Source organism: Eptatretus burgeri, chromosome 13, assembly GCF_056783735.1.
Source record: "Eptatretus burgeri isolate ZD-2024b chromosome 13, Ebu_testis_v1, whole genome shotgun sequence".
Lineage (NCBI taxonomy): Eukaryota > Metazoa > Chordata > Myxini > Myxiniformes > Myxinidae > Eptatretus > Eptatretus burgeri.
This window is the reverse complement of record NC_140973.1, coordinates 81,816,231-81,837,624: the sequence shown is the minus strand read 5'-3', so window position 1 is coordinate 81,837,624 and position 21,394 is coordinate 81,816,231. Positions and strand designations below refer to the sequence as shown.

At 48.0% G+C, this 21,394-nt stretch overlaps 1 protein-coding gene across 5 annotated transcripts in view; it reads left to right on the top strand.

Annotated features, from left to right (window-relative positions):
• The first annotated feature begins 19,006 nt into the window (after positions 1-19,006).
• LOC147014914 (leucine-rich repeat neuronal protein 1-like) overlaps positions 19,007-21,394 on the top strand; it is a 135,146-nt gene continuing 132,758 nt past the window's right edge. For all 5 annotated transcript variants that reach the window (XM_085853382.1, XM_085853381.1, XM_085853380.1 and 2 more), the window contains exon 1: positions 19,007-19,429. The gene's annotated coding sequence lies outside the window, so the exon portion shown is untranslated. The remainder of the gene's footprint in view (positions 19,430-21,394) is intronic.

The window sequence follows — 21,394 nt, the reverse complement described above, 5'->3', positions numbered from 1 at the left end:
AACTATGTGGACAGGTTGGGTGTGTGACAAGGACGAACTGATTCGGTTTTGGTGAAGATCTGGATCCGGATCCGGATCCGACGACTCAAAATTTTTTGAGTCATTCTTCACAAACGAGAGATAGGGCCAAAAGCGATATAGTACTGTATTTCATGATATTTCAAAAACTGTGTTGGGCCTGATATGTTCTTGTGGATCAGGCATTGCGTGGCGGAGGTACGCGCTCTACCGAGTTCCCTTCTAGTTATTTGTTTGTTATTGTTATTATTACCCCATGAACGTGAAGCAAAATGGTGAAAAAAAAACCACGAAGCACCTCCAGGGAAATGCCTGATCCACGAGAACATATTAGGCCCAATACATTTTTTTAAATATCATGCTATTAGACTGTGGGCCGAGCTCTTGTTTTGTCTAGTTTCGTGACCCACCTCATGTATCTACCTGTATTTATATTGTTACGGTTGTGGAAATTCGCATTACACCATAAAGAGTTCTCAGGTGAGATATCTCGGTAAGTTCATGTGTAGTTAGCCCAAACCCGTTGTATAGGGGGAATATGTGTGATTCATCCGGGCTGCGACGCTTTGAGTTAGCCATTTTTTCTTTCTCTATTGTTATTTTCGACCATTAATCCCCCAACAACTCAAACACCACCACCTTCGCCTCTTTACTTCCACAATTCCATCTCGCAAACATCGCTTCACCACCATTCTCAAACGACGCCCGCCAACAACCAAACTCCCACCACCTCCACCTTTCTACCACACATCGTGCCATGGGCTGTGAATGCGTTCCTTTCGCCCCGAAAAGCGGATCAGGAATGCTTCACGCCCCCTTTTTTCCCGACAATGGCTGAACAGAGGGTGGCGTGGCCCCGCCTCCAATCGCGTTTTGATCCGAATATTTGCATAGAGGCTCCTCCTGAGGCCTATAAAGATGTGAGCGCAAGGCAACTTGCGCGGAGTTGAGGGAGTTGGAGGGGAGTTGCAGAGGAGTTGGAGTCCAAGCCAGCCAGCCATTCCCCTCTCCCTGAGCATCAGCAATTCCTCCCCCCCCATCCGCGCTGAGATAGTGCCGGGGGGGCCCGTTAAAACACCGCTCGGTTATCACTGTAGCACGGAACGGACCGCTTATGCGGTTCGTGTCTGGAGTCGGCCTGTGGCATGGTGCGATCGCCCGGTCGACCACTCGCGCAGGTACTTAGATCAATCGAATTTGGCGAGCAACCCTATCCTGCGCGGGTGGGCAATTGGCATGATCATGGTGAGGTAAAACCCCCACCCGTGACTGGCTCTGGGCGGTAGTTCCCGGAGGGTCACGACTGAATTGTCCATTCCGGTGGGCGAGGCGGCCGCCATTCGAGTCAAGCGGCCGATCGCACGCCGGGTGGGCCAGAATTCGCAACAATATGTTGTGTGAAAATATTATTGAAATCATATCTGAAACTCGTCAAGCACCAAACTTGCACATTTTTTCAAAATTTGGAAAAAAAAAAGACCCGAAATTTTGACAATTTTATTTTAAACATCGTCCAATCACAGCGCTCTTGACATACAGCACCACGCCCATCAACCAATCACGCGCTTCATTGCAGGCAAGCATGTCGTCTAATGCTGGTGCTGCCAAAGATTCTGAAGGCTGTTCTTCGGGGTTCTGTTTGATGCATGTCATTCCTTTTCTTCTAAGTGTTCTTCTAAGTAAGCAAAGTAATTCCTTTTAGTGAGAAAAGCATTAAGAAATTTCAGGAATGTGCTTCTAAGTAGATTTATGTGGAAGGAAGCCCCGAAAGTGAGGTCGCTGTCAAGGCGCGACAAGTACACCACAGCCAGCACAGGCTCGGTTTGGGGATTGCAACTGCTGTAGCCGCTGATGCCGCGATGGTGATTTTCATGACGATGATGATGATGATGAAGGTAGGATTTCCTTTCTAGCCTTAACTAATTTTTGACAGAGTGGTCAAAATCAATACCCAATGATTACTGTACTATAGAATCTAACTGTCATGAATCCGACTGGATGTTCTGCTCTAAATTCTGCTATCACTTATATTTATCCTCCTCCTAGTAATCTACACTCTTGCTCATTTCCCATCCTAACTACTTAATAAAATAGTGATGAGTGTTTCTCATTGCTTGAATGTTCTTTTTTCAATATATGGAAAGAAGTAACTACTACTTTACAAAATAAGTCCACTTTGTAGTTGATACTGGAAAGACGGAATCAAGAACGCTGAGAGGGGAAGACGTTCAGTGGGTGGCAGCTTACTAACAAAAATCTACAGTGCAGATCAGCAGGTACCTCACCAATGGAAGAAGTTTCTGGCATGTGGTGAGAACAAAGTAGAGCTGATCAGGTTTTTTTCCAGACTTGGAGGAAGAAACCAGCTGAATGTCTGAAGAAAGTCAAGGTGTTGGTTGCTCATGATGGGGGGTGCCATGAGTTTACAGACGAGAATGACGAAATGATTGTTCGCTCTGTGCCAGAACTTGAGTGTAACCACGAAGAAGCAGATACTCATCTTTTCCTTCACTGCCAGTATGCTGCGAGACAGCCATCAAGTTCAACAGATAGGGCCCCATACCCAGTCCTAATCAAAAGTCCTGACACAGACGTCTTTGTGATTGGAATCGCCATGGCTGAGCATACTGGAGCAGAAGTATTGTTCCACACCGGAAGAGGTAACAATAGGAGGACCCTGAGTCTATCAAAGATAAGCTCACATCTGGGACTAGATGTCAGCAAAGCCTTGATATCACTACACTGTTTCGCAGGTTGTGATTCGGTCAGCTCTTTTCATGGAAAGTCTAAACCCAAAGCCTTCAAGTTGTTTGCAAGTGACACTGCTTGCCATGCTGTCTTTCAAGAGTTGGGGAGTTCATTCACAGTTAGTGATGAATTGGTGAAAGGTGCGGAGAAATTTGTTTGCAAAATGTATGGGCAGGACTGTAAGAAAGTCAATGAAGCCAGATACAATCTGTTCCTTGTGTTAACCAAATCAGAGGCACGTCTTCCACCCAATGCAGGCTCTCTCAAGAAGCATGTCGTGAGAGCAAATTACCAGGCTGCTGTACACACGAGATGTCTGGACCAGTTTCCACCAATTCCCAGTCCAAATAGACATGGATGGAAAGTTGTACATGATGAATTAGACATCGACTGGGGTGATCTGCCTCCAGCTCCGAGCAGCTTGCTTGAACAAACATATTGTTCATGCAAGAAAACTAGCTGTGAAAAACAGTCTGGTACAGGCAAAGGAACATGTGTTCTTGTCGACGGCATGGTGCGTCATGTGCGGAGCTTTGCAAGTGTGTCGACTGCAGAAACTCGATTACCACGAAAGAGTTAGATTCTGATGATGAAGAATCAGATGAGGAGTAGATGCTCCATGGCACAGTGATCGTGTCATCATTGTGTGATACCACCAGTGTTTTACATTGATGTACATGAACGTGTTAAACATGAAAGAATTCATTTTCAAAGAAAGGCTCCTGTTTTTGCTTGTACTTTTAAACGAAAATGAATGAAACACAATGCGAGTAGTCTCCCTATTATATGAAAGCACAGACATCAAAATTCCCATAGAGTCATACACAGCTATCTCAGAATGGACACAAGATGGTGCGAAAGGTTTTGCTTATTAGCATAACTAATTAATGTGCTACTTTTTGCACTGACGAATTGTGAATTCCTTCAAAGTGATTTTTTTTATCTAAATCTATGCAAAATTTCAGGTAGACACATGAGGTGGGTCACGAAAGTCAAAAACTAGACACATTTTGGATGCTCGGCCCATTGTCTATACGTATATAGCACTATATCGTTTTTGGTCCTATCTCTCAATGGTGAAGAATCAGTTTGAAAATTAAATAATTCTCGTATGCAGATCTGGAAAATGGATCTTCACCAAAATCCAATCAGTTCGTCCATGTCAAACACCCAACCTGTCCACCAAATTTTGTCCCAATCCATCCACAACTTTTTGAGATATCGTGCAATATATCGGTTTAGCCCTATCTCTCAATGGTGAAGAATCAGTTTGAAAATTAAATAATTCTCGTATGCAGATCTGGATCTTCACCAAAATCCAATCAGTTCGTCTATGTCAAACACCCAACCTGTCCACCAAGTTTTGTCCCAATCCATCCACAACTTTTTGAGATATTGTGCAATATATCGGTTTCGCCCTATCTCTCAATGGTGAAAATTCACTTAAAAATTATTGTAGTCGGATCTGGATCCAGATCTTCACGAAAATCGAATCAGTTCGTCCGTGTCACATCTCGAACTTGCCCACCAAATTCCCTGGACACTCACCACATTCCTTTTGGATGCCGGGAAACAGAGGACATTGAGAGTCAGAACACTTTGGCGTGCAACTCGAAGCGCAAATTTGTTCTGGGACTCATTCGACGACGTCTGGGAAGCCCTGGCACTTCGCTAAATAACAACGCTCAATTGGAGCCCAGTGAATGTTCATGGCTGGAGAGTGCTCCCCAAAACCCATGCCCCATGTAAATCCCAGAGCTCTGTTGTGTGGCCAAGCCTGGGAGCAAATGGGGCCATTTTCCACTCCGGAGTTTGGTGGGGCAGGGCTACTTCTCAGGGTGGCGTCGCTGCACCAATATGAATGCTCGGATACACCTACAGGGTAATTTTGATCCGCTTTTTGTCTCCTTAATAGTGTGACGTCCACCGGACTTGAACAGTCCCGCCAACATAGAATGAGCCGAAATGATGGAGGCGGTTTATTTTTTTTATAACCCAAGATGGCGGTTTTAATCGCTTTACCGCAAACGGGACGAGGAAGGTGGCACAAGTCGCTTTTCACTGAGTTGATAACGTTTATTTCTCTAACCAGAAATAACAAGACCCGGCAAGAGGAGGGATCCGGGGCGATTCGACGGGATGGTGGTGTGGATTCGGGCGTGGGGAAAACACAAACAATTCCAATGAATATACAAATCTCAAACCCTCTAAGGCGCCAGGTACACACACACACACACAAAACGTAGCTGGTCCTGGTGGTCAGGCTGGCCCATGGTGTAGACGCGACAGTCCCTGGATTGGCGTCGGACGAGCTAGCGTTGCGCTCGTCAGGGACAGGAGACACCATGGTGCTGTCGACCTCCTGGTGTCGGCGCAAGTCCGCTCACAGCCGCCAGGGAACCAGTTCTGGCGCCAAGTTGCGAGCAGGAGAGGGAGGCAGGTCCGCCCGCCGTTAGACCCCGTACTCCGAGCCAGCAGAACCCCAGAGCCAACCGAGGTGAGGTACGAGGCACAGCGAGGCCACGAGACACGATGAATCCAGGATCGAAACAGTGCAACAAAACAGCACGCTCCCAGCACAATAGCCTCCACCAAAACGGTTTTTCTTTACCGATCTTCTTCCTCCCACCCCTTTTCCCCGAACAGAACCTTTTTATCCTCGAGTCCTCATCACTTCCAATCGAGCCGTTTTATTGGCCCTCCACCGTCGCCTTCTGCCAATCGTGATCACGGGGCGGAGCCATCCACAGCACTGTCCTGTGACGTCACAGCAAGCCTCCAGGGAATACTAACAGGGTTTACGCAGACACACTTACCCTATCCCGTCTCATTACATGACAATTATCATTTCCCCCTTAAAGAAATGGACATTTACTAGACAACTTATCACCACTGAATTGCTACTTATTACATCGAGATCCTGGTACAACTCAACAGCATGGCATATCTAATTAAACATCCTAATTACCCTTTGAATGCATACCCCCCCCTCAGACGTAACACTGCCCCCTCCTCTGGTACCGCAGCTCCTGCAAGGTATATCACAGGCGCTACCGTACCAGCCTTAACACTTACTGACTCACACCTAATTAACCTAACGAAATTAAGTAGGAGGGGCAATGGGCAGCGAGCCGCAGCTAATTTACCTATCCTGCTTAATGTACTACCCCCTTATGGCCTTATCCTCACCTAAACAATCATTCATTTTTTTTATTTTATCACATGAGAGCACTGAGCGAAGTTGCACTCCATCCTCTGGATCAACGCTCTTGTCGAACACTCTTCCAGTGATCTGGGGAGGGGAAACAAAAGGTTCCACAAAAACACAACACTTATACTTTACATTCCTACTCTAAGCCTTAACGACACTATTCATGGGATATTTACACTTGACCGCGTCCCCCAGTGGATGCTAATAGACCCAGCGTTATCTGGGGAGCCAATTTTCAAATTTGCTCACCCCAAAATTATGCGGACATCATGCCCTTGCTGCACATGTCAAGTTGTGCGGGATCGAGTGGGACTCACACATCTTCACAACACTCACACCATGGTCATCATCACATTTCTAGGTCATGGTCCCCATTTTAATGATGCAGGCTGAATCCCGTCATGGCCGTGGGGTGGGTTACCACAAGATGATGGGGGCATCTCAGGTGCAACCATGCCCACAGGTAAGCTTTAGTCCAACCCGGACGTTTCTCCGCCCCGCTCCCTTTGATTCCCACCCCCCTTGTAGCCATCAGCTCTAACCACGTACAACACACTGGAAGGGGTCTCACTGGCTCCTCTGGCCTTTCCTGGGTCACCAAGGTCCTACCCGCCTTGGTCGCCCAACCAGACCCTCTCCCAGTTGCCTCCAGACACTGTCAGCGTTAGCCACCAGGGGTGAATCTCCTTGAAGGGGGAGTCGCAATTCCCGCTCAGCGTGAGCTTCAGCAATCCCTGTGGACAAGCACATCATCCCCACCCACAAAACCCACATGACTCCCCCACCCCATCGGCCTTACATGTGACACCTGCATTTCTAACACTTCACCGACCATGACCTTCCCTGTTACCACACCAAGTCCAATTTAAAAAAAAAAATCAATGTGTGCACCATACAATTCACTTCTTAACTTGAAACAACTCACACAGCACTTTTCCTCACCCGATCCACACACCAGCCATTGGACAGCCACTCGTGCCCGCTTTGTTACCAATTACCCACTGTCCCTATTGTCACTCTACAACCCAGCAGAACTTACAAACCCATGCCAATTTTCCCACAATTCACTATTTTCACCAAAAGAGGGCACTTCGCCACAATCTCACCAGCCGAGCATGGCCCTACATGCTCAGCCCAATCTAGTCTCCCCGACCCCCAACAGTGATTTCCGGACTCGACCAAGGTAAGGGCACCTCAGATAGACCTGGCGGTTCAGCAGGAGGATTCATCCTCTCCGGGCTTGAAAGTCTATTGGAGGGTCTTTCCAACGCCGGGTACCGGCAATATCGTTGCATGTGTCCTCTTCGCCTGCAATGGAAACAACTCCCCATAAAAGGCCCCCGTGGGTATCGGTGTAATGTCTCTTCCGGTTCCGGACCCCTTCGGCCATAATCAAATTGCTCTATTGGCTGGGCTGGACCCCGCCGTTTTGGCGCACCAACTACCGAATTACCCCTTATCAAACTTGACAGTTTCTGGCAAATTTCCTGAAACATTTGGGTAATGCCAATTTCTCCCAGCCCCTCTCCTTGATCCTGAATCTCCAGCTCTCGGACCGTCACCGATGGCCTCTCGGGCACCCGACCCGGCGACTCCACGAGGCCAGCCTGGCCGCGCACTCGGCCGCTCGGTGCACGGTGGGTGGATCCTGTAACTCCACCAGCGCTCAGACCTCAGGGTCAGGAAGAGCAGCTAAAAATTTCTCTAGTGCCAGTCTGTCCCATGCCTCCACTGTAAGGTCCCGATACGCGATCCTGACTGATTGGTAAATGTCCTGTGCCAGCTCCTGCACTGTCTCAACCGGCTTTAATCTGCGGTGCTGGAGCTGGGCCCGCACCAGATCACAGTTCGCTGCGAACCCAAACCGACGGCTCAACGCCTCGCAAGTGTGGGAGCTGGTCAACATCCCCTCTGCGATCACGTTTAACACATCTGCGGCTGGTCCCCGCAACGTTGCCTCCAAATTCCCTGTATGTTCCTGCTCATTCCACCCGTTTAGTTGGGAAATGCACTCAAATTGCGTCAGAAAAGCTTCACCGCTCCCTGACCCGTCAAAATTTACCAGGGGGATCACTTTTCCGGTGGCCCGCTTCTCAGTTTCTCCCTTGTCCGAATCCAGCCCAGGGATCAAACACCCTTGTGGCTGCGTATCCAATTTCGGAGCCCACTGTGGCCAAAGATGTTTTGTGGTGAGGGTCTCATGGGTCAATTTTGCCTCCTGTTCCAAACGTTGAATGGACCGATTCACCTCTTCCCGCAGGATCTTCTGGGCCCGCACAACCTCCTCCAAGGCTCCGTCGCGAGTTTGTAGCTGCTCCTCAACCAACCCGGACACTCTACTTACAAAAGACGGCTCTACCAGGCCTTTATCCAAGACTTCATCTTGGCTCATAATTTTATCTTGTTCATCCAAACGAGCCTCCAATCCTTTTCCCTCCTCCGCCAAATTCATCCCTTGCTTCCTCAGCTCTCCCCACTCTTCTACTTGCAGCTGCATACGAGCATCCACACAGGCACGATGACGTTCCAGGCTTTCGTCCACTTTATCAACCCGAATGTTCATTGCATCAATTTTATCTACCAATTTTTTTCATACATTTTCCCCCTCCAATGTAATTTCTACCTTTGTTTCCTCCAATCTATCCTCGAATTTACTTTGTATTTCCCCCAATTTAACATCCACACACTCCTGCATCTCAGCTTTCATTTTCTCCATCTTTTCCCCCAATTCATCCCTCATTAAATCAATCCGTGCACCCAACTGTACCTCCATTACCCCCAATTGATCTGTCATTTCTGCCCTCTGTGTCACGAATTGATTTGCTATTTGTGCTGTCATGTCTGCTATTAAACGTTCCAACAATGTCTGGATCGTCATCGCACCAGTTTCCGGCGCTGCCGGCTCCATTACGGGCAATGAAGCACGGTCCACGCTTGGAATGGGGGAGGTTCCAATCCTACCCCCGTCTCTCCCTTCTTCCCCCGACTCGCTGCCAGACACGTGGCCTTCCTCCTCAAACATCTGCACATCCGCCATGGTGCAGAAGTCCCGTTTGCCGCCAATTAAATTTAATTTGAAAAATCCCGCCAAAATTTTCCCGCGCTCGCGCACTTTTCTGTAGTAATTTTATATTCCAATTTGTGGAGAAATTTTAATCCTGGTATATTCTCCCGATACCAAATATAATTTAGAGGGGTTCGAACATCCAACACCCTGACACCAATGTGTGGTGTCCACGGGACTTGAACGGTCCCGCTAACATAGAATGAGCCGAAACGATGGAGGCAGTTTATTTTTTTATAACCCAAGATGGCGGTTTTAATCGCTCTACTGCAAACGGGACGAGGAAGGTGGCACGAGTCGCTTTTCACTGAGTTGATAACGTTTATTTCTCTAACCAGAAATAACAAGACTCGGCAAGAGGAGGGATCCGGGGCGATTCGACGGGATGGTGGTGTGGATTCGGGCGTGGGGAAAACACAAACAATTCCAATGGATATACAAATCTCAAACCCTCTAAGGCGCCAGGTACACACACACACACACATATACACACATATACACACATATACACACACATACACACATATACACACACACATACACACACATACACACACATACACACACACATACACACACACACATACATACACACACATACACACACACACACACACACACACACACACACACCCACACACACACACACACACACACACACACACACACACACACACACACACACACACACACACACACACACACACACACACACACACCGTAGCTGGTCCTGGTGGTCAGGCTGGCCCGTGGTGTAGACGCAACAGTCCCTGGATTGGCGTCGGACGAGCTGGCGTTGCGCTCGTCAGAGGCAGGAGACACCGTGGTGCGGGCGACCTCCTGGTGTCGGCGCAAGTCCGCTCACAGCCGCCAGGGAGCCAGTTCTGGCGCCAAGTTGCGAGCAGGAGAGGGAGGCAGGTCCGCCCGCCGTTAGACCCCGTACTCCGAGCCAGCAGAACCCCAGAGCCAACCGAGGTGAGGAACGAGGCACAGCGAGGCCACGAGATACGATGAATCCAGGATCGAAACAGCGCAACAAAACAGCACGCTCACAGCACAACAGCCTCCACCGAAACGGTTTTTCTTTACCGATCTTCTTCCTCCCACCCTTTTCCCCGAACAGAACCTTTTAATCCTCGAGTCCTCGTCACTTCCAATCGAGCCGTTTTATTGGCCCTCCGCCGTCGCCTTCCGCCAATCGTGATCACGGGGCGGAGCCATCCGCAGCACTGTCCAGTGACGTCACGGCAAGCCTCCAGGGAATACTTACAGGGTTTACGCAGACACACTTACCCTATCCCGTCTCCCTGTCTAATTACGTGACAATTATCATTTTTCCCTTAAAGAAATGGACATTTACTAGACAACTTATCACCACTGAATTGCTACTTATTACATCGAGATCCTGGTACAACTCAACAGCATGGCATATCTAATTAAACATCCTAATTACCCTTTGAATGCATACCCCCCCCCCCTCAGACGTAACAATAGTTAGGGTGGTGGGCTTGAGATCCTAGGGTCCTGAGTTCAAATCCCGCTGTTGAATTAATACCAGGTGGGGTTGATTCAGCCTGTCATCCTTCTGAGGTTGGCAAAATGAGTGCCAGTTTGCTGGGATGATTGAGTCATTTGAGTATCCTGCGTCAGAGTGGCGACCCATCCATGATTGTGCCCAAAGGTTCAGGAGACTGCTAAGGCAGCACCAATGCTCTCCACTGAGCATGGTCCCAATGGAGTTTTTTTGTCTCCTTCACTCGGGCTCTGAAAATGACTTACCGAGCCAGAGCGTCAATCATTGAGCCATTGCATTGGTCACCAAACCTAGGCCAAACGAGGAATCACCGAGACTGAGCTGAGCAAGCAGTCACCGAATTGCAAGGAGTTGCCGGGTCATCACCGGGTCATCAGCGCTCAGCTTCTGCTGCGTTCCGCAGCCAATCTTCATTAAAATTGGCACTTACAGACTCTCACGTGCCAGGTTAACCTGTACTCTCACATATTCTGCATCTCGCATCTACTGTCTCATCTGCTGTGGACGCAAATTACTAAAAGAGCAATTACAGAAACACACACACCTTCACTCTTCCTCTTGTGCACCTCATCTGTATCACATTTATCCCTCATTTGCACCTTCCACTCACCCACCATAGACACCCCCAGTTTTCTTCCCTCCTCCCCCCCCTCCGAAGTGACTGGGAAGCATTAGTCCATTGGCCACGCCAGGTATTGAAAGAGATTGAAAACCTCTCAACTGCCTCTCATTTTTCTTGCTCTCGAATTTCCTTGGATGTGTGTCTGATGGCACCTGAAATGTTTGCATAAGATAAGAATGTGGAAGTTCTCTATGTCGGTTTATCTCTGCTCTGCGTTTTCTCTGTTGTCCATAGCTGTATTTCTTTTGCCACACCCCATAAATCCTTGCTTTTGCTGAATAACACCCCTTTCATTATTGCTATACATACTTTTCCTCGCCATTATAAATAAATTACTTATGTTTTAAATGTACCTAGCTCATTTCGTCTTTTCCTTCATTGGTCCAGTGTAGTCTGTACGTTAGTTTAGCCGGGAAGTTCCACCCTATTAAATTGTTCTTGTTAGCCAGTGCACACTTGCTGCATCACTCGGCAGTAATCCGGGTGTGCGCTGAGGGAATGAGACCCCCCCCCCCCTTCGTTCGGTTGTCCACAGGTAAGGTATTGTTGCCAATTCGTGCCCCACCGGCGTGCGATCGACCGCGTGTAACCAATAGCGGCCGCTTCGCCCACCGAACGTGCAATTCAGTCGTGACCCTCTAGGAACAACGCCGGGAGCTAGTCACGGGTGGGGGTTTAACCTCACCACAACTCAGTCCGCATTCTACCCACGCAAAATAGGGTCCGATCGCCGAATGGTCGATTTACCTAAGTACCCGCGCGGATAGCGTACCGAGGAGTTGTACCACGCCACAGGTCGACTCCGGACACGAACCGCTTTAGCGGCTCATTCTGTGCTACAGGGATAACCGAGCGGAGTTATTGTCGACCTTGACGATTCAGATTAGTTACCGGGTGTTTTCAACCCACTATTAATCCCTTACTTGATGCAAGATGGAGATTCAAACAAAGGAAAGGACGCAGCGAAACGGGGAACAATTGGACCAGCACATTTATTCCGCGCCACATGGCAGCATGGAAGGCAAGTATATTACAGTCAAGCAAGAAAACACAATAAAAGCAAGCGAAGAGACACACGCAGATCTACAACCGAATAATGCAAGTCACACGGCAACACTTAAAACAGTTCCACTTCACCAGACTGGCGCCACACACACACGTTCACACAGAACCCCAAATAAATGGAAGTCGCGACTTCCCTGAGCATGTCGAGTCCTTGGCGACCGTAACCCCGAGTCCCTCCGGTGTGGTCCACTGGGCTCGTGCCTCGCGCCTGCACGTGTCGTCCGCCCGACAGGAACGAACGAACAGAACCTCAACCTCTTCCTCCGAACGAACAAACCAAGAGCAAAGACTCTCCAACAACTCTCCACAATTCTCCTCCAGGGACAAGGGGGCAGGGACAAGGGAACAACCACCACCGACAACTCTCCACCACTCTCGACAATTCTCCTTCAGGGACAAGGGGGACCGGGACAAGGGCCCAGCGACTCTCCACAACTCTCGACAATTCTCATTCAGGGACAAGGGGCGGGGACTCTCCACACCCACCCTTTTGTAGGATCCGGCTCCACCCTTCGCTCCGCCCCATGCCCCGCCCCGTTCTTGGCTCCTCCTTCCTTCGAGACGCTTCCAGAAAATGCCTCGAAGGGGGAATTCCTCTCCCCCGGCCGCGTCACACCGCGCATCCGCCAATCGGGAGAGGACGCGCCACCCCCTCCCCCTTTCTCACCAAGCGTGGGGAAAAAATGGTGGGAAAACCCCACAGGCATTGTTGGTTTTCTTCTCCACGCGCCGTACGAGGGAAGGAAGATTCGGGCGGGAGATATTTGCGCGGGCGTTTTGGGTGGGAGATCTTGGCGGGAGATACCCCTTCTCACCCTTGCTGCTGCTGCCACTCCGCTCCTTTCATCCATCCCGCGGAGATCGTGACCGCACGGTGCTTGTTGAATGTCGATTGGCGAAGATGGTGGTAGCGTAGTTGTGGAAAGTGGCGTCGTGGTGTGAATGGTGTGATTGTTGGCGTCGTGTAGTGAATGGCGTGATCGTTGAGATGTTGGTTGTGGCGATGTTTGTTGTTGTTCTTGCACCAAAATAGCGACAGCAAAAGAAAAACGATTAACTAAAGCATTGCAGCCCAAATGAATCACACATATTCCCTCGAAACAACGGGTTTGGGCTAACTACACTTGGACTTTTCGATATATCTCACCTGAGGACCCTTTATGGTGTATTGCGAATTTCCACAGCCGTAACGGTATCATACAAGGCAGTGTAATCCTGCCAGGATTAGCAGTGCCAATTGGCATTTGTGGTTGCTTAGCAACCCGCTGGTACTTGGAGTTATCTGTGAGCTGCTGCCTCAGGACTGGGCATTAGGGAGGGACCCGAGTGCTTCGCCTCCTGGCCAGCCTCGAACCCATAGTTCATAACAAATCATATATATAGATAGACCCACCACCATCTCTCACCTGTGAATGGAGGGAACAGCCAATCAGTTCTCACCTAATCTACTATGCCCAGGTGGCTAGGATAATATAAATGATTGACCCTCCCATGCTCCTCCAGCCAAAGTAGCTGCATAAAGCAACCCAAGAAGACTTACACAAGGTAAGTGTGAAGCGCTGTTTCAAACCTTTCCCAGAGTTCCTCAAGAACTATAAAGACGTTGAACACATAGTACACACATGACAATCCCAATGCTCTCCACTCCCCTCAGCTATAGGACGGTTTCATCACTTATTGGCGAATCATCAGCGACAGCATCGACAGCAATGCACACCAATGAGGCTCTCAAACATGTACCACATGCAAACGTATTATGTGTGAACGTCTTTATAGTTGTTGAGGAACTCTGGGAAGGGTTCGAAACAACGCTTAGCACTTACCTTGTGTAAGTCTTCTTGAGTTGCTTTATGCAGTTACTTTGGCTCGAGGAACTTGGGAGAGGTCAATTATATATATATATATATATATATATATATATATATATATATATATATATATATATATATATATATATATATATATATATATATATATATATATATATATATATATATATATATATATATACATGTATATACGTTATATCTTTGTATTCTGGTTCTGGGTTTGGGGCAATAGCTGGTTCTCTCAGGGGTCTCTGCCAACTTTCTCAAAGTTAAGTCAAACTTCGACTCAGATTCTGCAACCGGTCCAGACGACATTAGCCCACGTTTCCCAAAAATCTGCTCCTCTGCTCTTGCTCACCCTCTCTCTGTTCTCTTCCCCCACTCATTTGCTCAAGGTCATCTGCCATCCGCTTGGAAATCAGCAAACATTACTACCCTGCATAAAAAACGGTGCAAAAACAATCCCTGAAACTACAGACCAATCAGCCTTCACGAAATCATCAGCAAGGTTATGGAATCCATCATCGCTTCAGACATTAAATCCTTCTTCTTCCACAATGGCTTGATTTCCGATCATCAATTTGGTTTCAGACAAGGTCTCTCTTCTCTGGATATGCTGCTTCTGCTCTCCCAACAATGGATGGAGGTACACTCTCACATTCTCACACTCTCACAACCATTTAGAACCCACCCCCACCCACTTTCTCAACAGTCCTCTGGAAGAAGTCCTTTTATTCAAGCTTCTGGGTCTCACTATCTGCCAAGATCTTTCCTGGGAAAGCCATATTTCCAATCTGGCCTCCAAAGCCAGTTGCCAACTGGGAATCCTCCGTCGTACAAAGTCCTTCCTCAATCTGAGCTCCTGACTGCATACAAAGCTTTCATCCGCAGCCTGATGGAGTACTGCTCTCCCCACTTGGCTGGTGCTCCTGCCTCCCACCTTTCTCAGTTTCACGCTGTGGAAACCAAGGCATTTCGGATCATTGGCATCTGCCACGGTGAGGCTTAGTCTTTGGGTCTTTTACTCTCTCACCGCAGGCTGGTAGGCGGTCTTTCTTTCTTCCACCGTCTCCTCTCTGGTCTCACACCCCTGCTCTGTCTGGGATTTGTCTCCCCGATATTTCCGCAGGGCACTCCAGGTCCTCCAGCATCCCACTTCTGTTAAAACTATCAAAATCACGGATCACTGCTCACCTTCACTCTTTCATGCCTCCTTTTTCCCGCCTTTGGAATAAACTCCCACACTCTCTTCAATCCCATTCTTCCCTCCAGGCCTTCAAAACAGCTGTTCACCGCCACCTCTTATCTCCCCCCATCCACAACCATGATATTTTCTACCCCTGTTATTCTACCCCAAACCCACCTCTTTCAAATTCCCTGCTTTCCTTCCTGAAAGTCCCTGTAATGTCCATCTTATGTTCCCCACCCTGTCCCTCTCCCTTCCACAGATATCCTAATGTCTCTGTTCCCCACTGCTTTGTCCTTCCCTCTCCCACCCCTCTTGTCTCATGCCCCCCTTGCTGTGCATTGTGTGTTATCTCATAAGAGCCTTGACAATGTCTACAAATAATAATAATAATAATAATCATAATAATAATATGTATAAGTTGGATTTTCTGTTTGTCCATCGATAGAATTGTCGCCACCAGTAGTAACCCCATCATATTGCATACCGTTGGAATTCTCTTGCCCATCTGCACAAGATGCGGGTACCTCTGCCCGTGTATAATATGACAAAAAATGTACTATTATTATTTAAAAGTGAAAAAATGTTGTAATGTTTTTGTGGGGTGGGGAGGGTCAAACACAGATGAAAGGTGAGGAATGGACAAACACAGACATCACATTGACCTTTTGATGAAAACCTCTCAGAGACATCACAAAAAGGAGACAGGTGTACAATAACCCATTCATACCTCAACTACCGACCATCCCTGCCAATGTCCATGCACCCCTCTCTCCCCAGTGCTTCGAGGTACATCCCTAATTTCATTTAAACTTAACTACTGTTTCTGCTGCCACTACTACCTCTCCAGGGAGACCATTCCCTGCATTTACGACCCTCTGAGTGAAAGACCCCTGCTTTACTACTCTCCTGTCTCTCATATTCTTTACTCTGAAACTGTGCCCCCTGGTCTTTCCACTATCCATTCTGGGGGAAAACCTTCTCGACTTATTTAGTTTATCCCCTTCAGTATCTTAAACGTCTATGTCAGATCTCCTCATAATAACCTCCTTTCCAATGTAAAAAAGTCCTGTCTTCTTCTTCCGCTCCATGTAGCTTAATCGAGCTGAACCCTCTATATGGTCAGCATGCTGAACCCTCTCGATGTCCTTTCGCAGATGTGGTGACCAAAACAGCACACAATATTCCAGATAAGGCCTCATTAAATTCCTAATCAGTGTTAATGCAACCTCATTTTGTTTCAAATTTCTCCCTCTACGGAAACAACATAAAACTCTGAGAGCTTTACCTGTGACTGCCTGGCACTGTTCTCTCTCCTACCCCACCCTACATCTATTACCACCACCAGAACCTTCTCCAGCGTCACATGCTCCAAGACTTTGTCTAGAATTATGTAATCCTTATTTTCATTATTCCAAGGTTGGAAGCCCATTAGAAAGCAATACGTGATCCTTTGGTTCGTCCTTAGGTTCCAATGTTATGAGGACCTTGTGCACCACTATTTGAGAGTGCTGAATCAGTGACAATTGAGAACCTTTTCACATGTTCCTTTTGTGGATGAGTCACTTGATGGTGGTGTGTATAAAGCTTTGTGGAATTGCACTTCCTGCCGTTTGTTTGATTCCTATAGAAACTCAGGGTGGAAATCATTATGCCAAGCACAATGCACCGCTGTAACCGCCAAGTGACAAGAATATACAGATATCATCAGATGTTTCAGCCAAATCAAAGGAGGAGTTAATGTCATGCTTCAAAAAATTTTAACCTATTCCTGCAATCAGCAGACAGGAAGATGACCAGTTATAATGTGGAACAATGTCATGGCACCATCGTGCATCGATTACAAACCTCTGGTGGTTGCACACAGATTACCACTCTCGAGTGTCACACAAAAGGTGTGAATGAAGTGGCAAAATGACAAATGGAAGTCAGGTAGGAAAACCCGAAACGTCATCACACCATGACAATCAATGGAAACTGCACGGTGTTGTTGTTTGGAAGGACATCGTTGCCCCTACAGGCAGGACATTGAAGAGAAAGGGATGCTCGATTTGCGCACACACACAGAAACGCCGGTGTGCTGGCCTGCACTCCGTATCAATTGCGGAGGTAATATTTGCAAGGAACATCATGTTGTTGTGTGCAATGGACTGTCACTCTCCCACATGTGGTAAGTTGGTGTGCTCTTTATTTCACACAAGCTCACATCTAGCCTTGCTCATCCTGCCCTCTCCTACATTTGCCCTCCACAAGCCCCTGCAGGTCACATGCATTACTCAAGAACCCCTCACCTGATCATCCACACAAAGTTCAGACTGGTTGTCCACCTGCATTAATTCGTCCCCTCGTTGTTCCTCTCTGCGTCCTTTGTTTCATTCTCTTCATTCGGTCAAATGTGCTGCCGATCACTCCCTCGCACACTCACCCATGCACAGCCATGATCTCTTCCACATATACAGATTCCTTCCTATTCTGTTCCTCTCTGGGCCGTTGGTACTCGTTTTTTTTTTTTAATTACTCCTCCTTTCCTCCATGTATGTCCAACACCTCTTTATACCCCTTGGTAGTTTCTGATATCCACTGCTGTTTGTAATTCAGCTCTTCGATGAGCCAAGACCCTTGTATCTGAAGATCTCCATTGATCTCAACAATGTGTCTAAAGGGTTAAACAATATGTGACCCGAGTCGACATCATCATTTTGTGTATCATCCAAAGCATCTATCGTTATGGCACCCGAAGGTGGCTCGTGAGCCTCTGAGTCAACTGTGCGATTTGCTCAGAATGAGGAGGTGTAAAGATGAGGCTGCAGGAAAAAGAAAAAGATCTGGATTCGTGCTGAGCGGTGAGAAGACATTCGCCTCATTAGCAGCACTTTGCTGAAGTTTGGATGCCTAGTGTGCCTTTGCCATGGAAAAGGATTTCAACAATTATTTTCAGAATGAAAAGGCCACGCTCACCCATTTAGGTCACCAGGCGATCCGCTGGGATAAGTCTGCGATGTGTGCTCAGCGCCCCCAGGTAATACCCCAGCATACCTTTTTCCGCAGAGACCTTCCAAGTGGTGCATCGCCCTCTAGCGACAATAACAACCGAGTCCCCACCTTGTGTTTTTTTTTGCTTTCACCACAAAGATTCAGATGCTGGAGCACTTGTATCAATTCTGTTGTCCTTTAAAAAGTGAATTTTTGTCTGCACTTTAACCCATAATTCTGCCTGATATTTGTAATGAGGAGTTTGTCCGCAAGCAGTTTGTGTTCTCCGATCTGTGTGGTTCTTAAAAACCCAAATAAATCACCTTCCAAGACCACCTCCCATATTGAGATCATACTTGTGGCACCCGATTTTACATCGAGGGTAGTAACTGCTGAAATAGGTGTGGTACTTTTGATACATCTCGTAAATTATTGTTGGTGTTGGATTGACAAAAGTTGTTATGTTTTGATACAGACTTCTCTTTGTTGACCTTTCACCAGGTGCCGGCTATCGGTTTACGACATGGGAATCTGTTGGGCACCTAAAGATTAAGTCTGATCCTTGACCATTAGGTCAGAGGAACCTCCGACGACCAGCAATCCTTCGCTTGTACTTTTGACTCCAAAAGCTCCCCAGTTGAAATTAGCAATGCAGGACAAGCAGGAGCTCAGGGCCAATGGGCGCCCAGCATAGGGATAGCGTATGGGAGGAAAGGGACTATGGGATTAGAGGGAGAGAGAGGAGAGAAAGAGAAAGTGATGTCGAGGCAGATGGAGGGATTGTGGGTGGTTGGGAGAGAGTGTGGGGGCAGTCCGGTATTAATTATATTTGCGCCTTAACACGCACGCTCCCATCTTAGAGGACTTGCGGGCGTTACCGGTGAAACCTGATTTCCTTGCTCTCTGGTTTGTCCCCTTCAAGGGTTGTGTTTTCCCAAAAATGCTATTCCCTCTTTTGTTTATTTTGAGTTTTCCCTCGAGCCAGCTCCGTTTCGGGCTCTGAGCCTCTCGTGGAGACAGCACTACCCTTGCCTAAGCGCGTGTGTGCAGCACGTTCGGACTGCTAATGAGGACGGCGCGGAGCCCGGCTCTTGCCCCTATTTCATAGACACGTTGGGCTCAATCGACACGTCTTGCCTCCCAGCAAGACGCAGCCCGAGCTGTACCCTGCGATTTTGGGTAAGTTACCGTTCATGCCTCGGTTCGTCACATCGGTGTTCCCCCGGCACGCCAACTTCAACGCGTCACTCGCTGCGGCACTTGCTCGGTGTTCAGGGATCTTCGGCTCGCCTTTCCGGGATTTCTCGGTAGTGCGCGTGTGCCACGTTCACTGAGATTTGAGGTGACCTAGTTGGCCACGCGACACTTTCAGGGTGGAACCCTCCCTGGGTTGACCTAGGACGTTGGCAATTCGGTGCGGGTGCAAAATCCCAGGAAAGTAGGTGCGGAGCCACCAGCGATGTGCGTGTCGCTGCGCGTTGCGAATCGTTTTAATGACTAGAGCGTGAGGATGCGATCTGACGATCGGAGATGGGACGGCGGAGCGGACTTCAGGATTCTTTGTTGTTTTATTTTTGTTTTGTTTTTATGCAGAGTCGAGGCTCATGGAGGAGGTCGTATACTGAACAGATCAAAAGGAACAATAGAGAGGGGAGACACCTCAGAGGGAACATCGTAGTCGGTTGTGGTCAGAGGGAACACCATAGCAAATTAGGTACGACCTGCACTGTGTGACTGGCTTCTTCGTATCGCTCACGCATCGGGAACATCTCATGCGTCTCTCACGAACCGACTCGGACACACCTGTCCCAGCGCAGCTCACGCACAGCATAGGCCACCTACCTGATGCAGGCAATAGGCCACCTATCTGATGCAGGCAATAGGCCACCTATCTGATGTAGGCAATAGGCCACCTACCTGATGCAGGCAATAGGCCACCTATCTGATGTAGGCAGACATGCAGAGCTGTGATGTGCACGTTTCATTTCGGGGAAATGATGCGATTGGAAGGGCCGCAAAGGCATTAGATAACATACTGACTGTTCGATGGCTGTAAGCAAGCATTGTGGTTGTTGCTGTGCTCAAACTGTTGGGCAAAAGCTGTGTCGCTACCTCTCGACCATGCGAATCCACGAGCGTCGCATGATTATTCATTACCTTGTGAATGTTAAATGACGGCTGTGGCAATGTTACCTGCTCTCGTGGTTAGAAGAGATATGTTCTAACAGGCGAGTCTTGGTGAGCAGTCTCATTTTAAATGAACCCATCGGGTGTGAGTATTTGTATTATTTGAAGTACCAAAGACAACTACTTATACCACTACTACTACTACTTTAATGGCCCAAGTTAAATTCCCACCCGATTGTGGGGTTAGCCAAGGGGCAACTTTATCCCAAGATGTTCATGAAGCAGCGAGCTTAGCCCGACGTTCAGCTGAAGGTGATTTGAGCAGGGAGGTTCAAGGTCTGGGCTGTAACTTGCCCACTCTTGAAGAAGGACCCGTTGGGTCGTCTGGTAACTAATGATAGGAGATATGAGATGGAAATTTTTTAACATCCATCTGATGGACGGGGCATTTTGTGATGTCACACTCTGCCTGAAAAGCACCAGAGTTTATAGTCAGGTTGGGGATTGAACCCGACTCGACAGCTAAAAGGTATGTGTACTTGTGAAACCACGCTGTCGGTGTACTTAATGTCCCAAAGTACGAGTCGCATGACGCATCAGCCCAAGTGAGTCGTGCTTTTGGCATCTCTCGCCGATTGGGAAGGTACCCATTTACGTGCAGCCCGAGCTCGACAAGCGTTATATTTACCTGCTGGGCGGATATGATTATTCTGATGGAAGGATGTTATTTATGGTATTTGGGTTTTTGCACTTTTTGGCACTTGATTTCTTTCTCGGGCAAAAATAGACAAAGAAGAGTCCTTATGTTTGGTAGTCATGAAATGTGTCCTTCAATCGCACAGGTGCTTTCACCCTCCCCATTTTTCTTCTTGTTATTCCGTCCTCCACACTGAAAAAATATCAATGACCCTCTCTGCCCCACACCCACTCCACTCCACTCCACTTCACCTACCTCCACTTCTAAAATTGTTGCTCCTGCCAAATTACCCAGATGGCCTCAAGACCTATATAGCCAAT